Below are 6,476 nucleotides of genomic sequence, written 5' to 3' on the forward strand. Positions count from 1 at the left end.
ATTTTCTGAGATAAACTAATTTCTCCTTTTAACTCCTCCAGTTTTAGAGTTGCAGGAGCTTTTTATAGTTTTTATTCTCTGGGTTCCTCACCTCATCTAATACCTCTGTGCCTAGTTCCCTGTATGAAATTACTTCTATTGAAATACTTGTTTTCCTAACTAGAATCTGACTGATACAACCTGGCTGCAAGAGAGTTTGTTATAGATATTAAATGAGATAGTAAAAATAATTTTCATAAAACAGCTAATAAGAATGTTATTATTAAAGAGATGTAATATGGTTACTATGTGCCAAGTACTATGCTGAGCATTTGGCATGCATTTTATTACTTATTTTCTGTTATAACCCTTTAAGAGCCCTCTTTAAATCATCATTTTACTAAATCCAAAGAATGACTTGCCCAATATATAGATATTTAATGATTCCTCCTAACGTACCACATAACCATGTGGAGTTTATGGCCACTATTATGATTCCTAAAAATATCTCTGGCATTAAAAAAAAGAAAGTTGTGGTACATATACACAATGGAATATTACTCAGCCATTAAAAAGAATATATTTGAATCAGTTCTAATGAAGTGGATGAAACTGGAGCCTATTATACAGAGTGAAGTAAGCCAGAAAGAAAAACACCAATACAGTATACTAATGCATATATATGGAATTTAGAAAGATGGTAACGATAACCCTGTATGCGAGACAGCAAAAGAGACACAGATGTATAGAACAGTCTTTTGGACTCTGTGGGAGAGGGAAAGGGTGGGATGATTTGGGAGAATGGCATTGAAACATGTATAATATCATATAAGAAATGAATTGCCAGTCCAGGTTTGATGCATAATACAGGATGCTTGGGGCTGGTGCACTGGGATGACCCAGAGGGATGGTACGGGGAGGAAGGTGGGAGGGGGGTTCAGGATGAGGAACACGTGTATACCTGTGGCAGATTCATGTTGATGTATGGCAAAACCAATACAATATTGTAATGTAATTAGCCTCCAATTAAAATAAATAAATTTATTTTAAAAAATAGAATCCATGAAATTAGGCACTTAAGGCAAACATTGAATTTGACACACAATTATTAGCACTTTTAAGGGATGCTAAATTTACTTACATTTTCTCTCCCCTGAAGGAAGTATGACCACTTTTAGAATAAAGCACACAAAAAATTTGCTCAAAATAGACCTAAATGTAAGATAAAACTATGAAATTCTTAGAAGAAAAGATAGGAGTAAATATTCATGAACTTGGGTTCAGTCATGGTTTCTCAGCTATGATACCAAAACACAAATCACAAAAGAAAAAAAGATAAATTGGACTACATTAAAAAAAAAAAAGTTTTTGCTTCAAAGGACATCATAAAGGAAGTGAAAAGAAAATCCACTGAATGGGAGAAAATGTTTGTAATTCATTTATCTGATAAGGGTCTGATGTCTGGAATATTATAAATCACTCTTACAACTCATTAGAAAGACAAATAACCCAATTAAAAAATGAGAAAAGTATTTCAGTAGGTATTTTTCCAAAGAAGAATTTGTGGTTGTTGTTTAGTTGCTAAGTTGTATCCAACTCTTTGAGACCCCATGGACTGTAGCCTGCCAGGTTCCTCTATCCATGAGATTTCCCAGGCAAAAATACAATACTGGAGTAGGTTGCCATTTCCTTCTCCAGTGTATCTTCCCACATCAGGGATCGAACCCATGTCTCCTGCATTAGCAGGTGGATTCTTTACTGCTGAACCACCAGGGAAGCCCTAAAGAAGATGTACACATGGCCAATAAGTACATGAAAAGATGCTCAACATCCTTAGTCACTAGGGAAATGAAAGTCAAAACCACAATGAGATACCACTTTACTCCTATGCGCTCACTGTAATAAAAAGACAGTAACAAAGATTGGCATGGATGTATAGACATTAGCACCCTAGTACATTGCTAGTGGGAATGTAAAATTGTGCCACAAAATCTGGAAAAAATTTTGGCAGTTTCTCAACTAGTTAAACAGAGTTACCCTATGACTCAGCAGCATATCCTAGATATATACTCAAGAGAAATGAAGACTTATATCCATATTCAAACTTGTACATAAATGTTCAGAGAAGCATTATCTATAAAAGTCAAAAGTGGAAACAACCCAAAGACCATCAGTTAATTGATGGATAAGCAGTGTGTTATATCCATACAATAGAATGTTATTTATCTAGAAAAAGGAATAAAGTACCAATACATGTTACAACATGGATAAATATTGAAAACATTATGTTAAGTAAAAAACTCAGCCACAAAAGACCACATATTTTATGATTACATTGATATTAAATGTCCAGAATAGCCAAATTTATAGAGATGGTAAGTAGATTAGTACTGCTTAGGACTTGGGTTGAAGAGGAAGGATTTGGATTGACTACTTATGGGTACAAGGTCTCTTTTAGGGTTTAATAATATGCTTTAAATCAGTGGTCCCCAACTTTTTGGCACCAGGGACCAGTTTCATGAAATATCATTTTTTCCATGGACTGGGTAGAGGGGGATGGTTTGGGGATGATTCAAGTACATTACATTTATTTCTATTATTATTACATTAGCCCCACCTCAAATCATCAGGTATTAGATCCCAGAGGTTGGGGACCCATGCTTTAAATAAATTTTATGGTATGTGACTTAAACTTCAATAATGCTATAGAAAAAAACAGTATGGGTTAAATAAAGCTGTTTCAGGATGTCAACCTAGTGAATCTAATTTGTTCACTAATGTCTGTTTTGGAAATTTTGACTTTGTAGGTGCCAGAAAAGTGACACAATGTGAGATTTATTTGGAGCTGAAAGAGGATAAATTTAAAGGGGGAAATGAGAAAGGGCTTTTTTGTTTAACTAAATGAAAATAGTTAATGAGGTAGGTGTTACGTGACATGATAGCGTAGAAATGAGCACTACTAGAAATGAGCACTACACTCTGCTCTAAAGTTGCTAGGTCATTGGTGATAGTAGTATTGAGAAAGCCAATGTTGGAGGGAGAAATTTTTAATTCATTTCCTGGTTGGTTGGTTAGTTATTATGTCACATTCTAATTAGGTTTTCAAGAGTCCATGACAACACAGTGAGGAGAATGTCTCTGGTAGACTTGAATAGCTTAGGTGGATTCGGATGACGTTGTGGGAAGATATTTCTAGCAGATGAAACTGGGTTACATACAGCTGCTTCAGCCTATTGATTCATCCAGAATTAATTTAGCTCATTTGGCTGGCCAGGTGGGTGACCCTTCCTATATTTACCCCTCATCTTGTTTTCTTTCTGAAGTTTCATGCTTCATTTAAGAAGATGACTTCCTTAAGTGGTTTTGATAAGCATATACCTGAATCTGACTTCCAGGTAGAACTTCCAAAAACTTCTGAAGGTCATTTTAAAGGAGAATTTAAGCTAATGTATGTCATTAATCATTTCCCAGGTGGCTCAGTGGTAAAGAATCCGCCTGCCAATGTAGGAGACATGAGTTTGATCCCTGTGTTTGGAAGATCCCTTGGAGAAGGAAATGGCAACCCACTTCAGTATTCTTACCTGGAGAATCCCATGGACAGAGGAGCCTGGTGGAATGCAGTCCCTGGGGTTGCAAAAGAGTCAGACATGAGTGAGCACACATGAGAAGTCAGTAATAACAAGGACTTCTTTATTACCCCCAAAATGGGATTATTCATTAAATCTCAATGAGAGTCTCACATTTTAAGCTTGGGGTACCGAGTGTTTAACAAACAATCTGAAAATTAGAGGAAGGGACCATAGATCACAGAGCTCTGATTTCAGCAATAGACTGGTGTAGTCTTCAAAACATCATTAATAACTGAGGATCTCTAGTAAAAGTGTGAACATAAATCACATTTTACAGTGAACATAATGAACATACTATACATGTTTTAACTATTTCTTCTTTGAGATAATACAAGTTATAACAGTGAAGAGTGGTAGAATCATTGAACCTGAATATTGTGCAGTAATTATATACAAGAAATAAGTGGGAAACTGGGCCCTTGAAATTTTAATAGGAAGGCTTTCTTCAAGAGTTAAGAAATGATGCTGCACCCTGTGATTCATTCATAATTTGGCTAAAATGAAACATTTTATTTCAGAGATGGAATGACGGTGCTGCATTTCTAAGCTTGAGGACATGAATATGGATTAGGCTCATCAATCAGGATAGATCCTAAGTTAATGTTTCTCAATTCAGTTGAACCTAAGAATCTCTTTTAATAATAAATATTTTAATGCATCATTTAATATCCTGAAATAAAATTTATAGATAATAGAACTTAATGACAAACATAAATTTTAAAAGCACTCTAATACTCTAACTTTAATATAAAGGAGACATAAATGCCAAGCACTTTGTTATTTTTTTTAACAAGGTATCTCAGTATGTAAATACTGAGGCATGACCATCCTAGAAGACCTAATGAAATAGTCAGATGCTTGTACCTCTCCATAGAATCAGTGGACTTGTGACAGATGTGAATACAGATGGATACAGCTATTCATCCCTGGTGGCTCAGAGGTTAAAGCGTCTACCTCCAATGCGGGAGACCCGGGTAAGATTCCTGGTCGGGAAGATCCCCTGGAGAAGGAAATGGTAACCCACTCCAGTATTCTTGCCTGGAGAATCCCATGGATGGAGAAGCCTGGTAGGCTACAGTCCATGAGGTTGCAAAGAGTCGGACACGACTGAGTGACTTCACTTTCACTCAAACACTGTGAGTGGCACTGATGTAATTGTCTGAAAGAGTGAGCAACTCTTGATAACATTCTGAAGAGAGTAAAGCACAACTGTCCTCAGTCTACATAGAAGTTGCATCTCTAGAAAAGTCAGGTTAATTTTAAACTTTGCACATATGCTTTGTGTTTCTATGTAAAATATAAAGAGGCTGTCTGTCCTCACAGATGAGGTTTTACATGTTCATGAACATTCACTGAGAATGTTTGAAAGTCATGGGGCTGGGTAAAATAATTCTTTACATTTGGGACAATCTGGAGCATTGCTGAACCTCTGCCTACTTGATTTTAGTAACTTCCAACCCCATCACTCTGGTAACCTAAAATGTTCCCCTGGAGTGAATGATACCAACCCCCTTAGAATATCACTGATTGAAAAAACTATGTCAGCAAGAGATCTCCTTGAGACTTCTTAAATTTATTGTCCATATATATTTTTAAAATAACCTAAACTTATGTGAATGAGTAATTTTTAGTTTGGGAGTTCCCTGGCATTGACTAAGAGAGATAGGTGAAGATTATCATAGAACCACTCTTAAAGCTCAACATTCAGAAAACTAAGATCATGGTATCTGGTCCCATCACTTCATGGGAAATAGATGGGGAAACAGTGGAAACAGTATCAGACTTTATTTTTGGGGGCTTCAAAATCATTGCAGATGGTGATTGCAGCCATGAAATTAAAAGACGCTTACTCCTTGGAAGGAAAGTTATGACCAACCTAGATAGCATATTCAAAAGCAGAGACATTACTTTGCCAACAAAGGTCCGTCTAGTCGAGGCTATGGTTTTTCCCGTGGTCATGTATGGATGTGAGAGTTGGACTGTGAAGAAGGCTGAGCGCTGAAGAATTGATGCTTTTGAACTGTGGTGTTGGAGAAGACTCTTGAGAGTCCCTTGGACTGCAAGGAGATCCAATCAGTCCATTCTAAAGGAGATCAGTCCTGGGTGTTCATTGGAAGGACTGATGCTAAAGCTGAAACTCCAATACTTTGGCCACCTCATGCGAAGAGTTGACTCATTGGAAAAGACCCTGATGCTGGAAGGGATTGAGGGCAGGAGGAGAAGGGGATGACAGAGGATGAAATGGCTGGATGGCATCACCGACTCGATGGACATGAGTTTGGATAAACTCCGGGAGTTGGTGATGGACAGGGAGGCCTGGCGTGCTGAGATTCATGGGGTTGCAAAGAGTCGGACACGACTGAGTGACTGAACTGACTGACTCTGCTTTAAATGAAGTAAATTGTCATTCACCAGTGGGTATTAGCATTTCTCTAATTCTGCCCCTGAAATTCATAGTCAGCAACTTATAGAAGCATGCACCACTCTGAAATATGATATTCTCAGTGGGGTGTGCTAAAAATCAATTTATTCTTGAGAAGTTAAATCATTTTTAAAGCATATCATCCGACACCATAAACCAGAGTCCTCAGTGATTTGTTTGTTTGGAAAGCAAATTGGGTTTTTTGTTTCTTTGTGTTTTTTAGGTAGTTGCCATCATTTAAAAATTATTGTATTTCAAACAAAAGTCTGATATATGTTTTCAAACTTTTAAGCTGTGGCCTACTGGAACCACAGCCACCACCATTTACAAATGCAGTACATATTCTCCAGTTCACCATGGTTTTTACCATTTCCTATTGACCTTCCAACATGACCAACTTCAAGGTGTATTGTATTCACCTGCTTTCAAATCGAAGTGCAAGTAGC

This window comes from Bubalus kerabau, chromosome X (assembly GCF_029407905.1).
Source record: "Bubalus kerabau isolate K-KA32 ecotype Philippines breed swamp buffalo chromosome X, PCC_UOA_SB_1v2, whole genome shotgun sequence".
Lineage (NCBI taxonomy): Eukaryota > Metazoa > Chordata > Mammalia > Artiodactyla > Bovidae > Bubalus > Bubalus kerabau.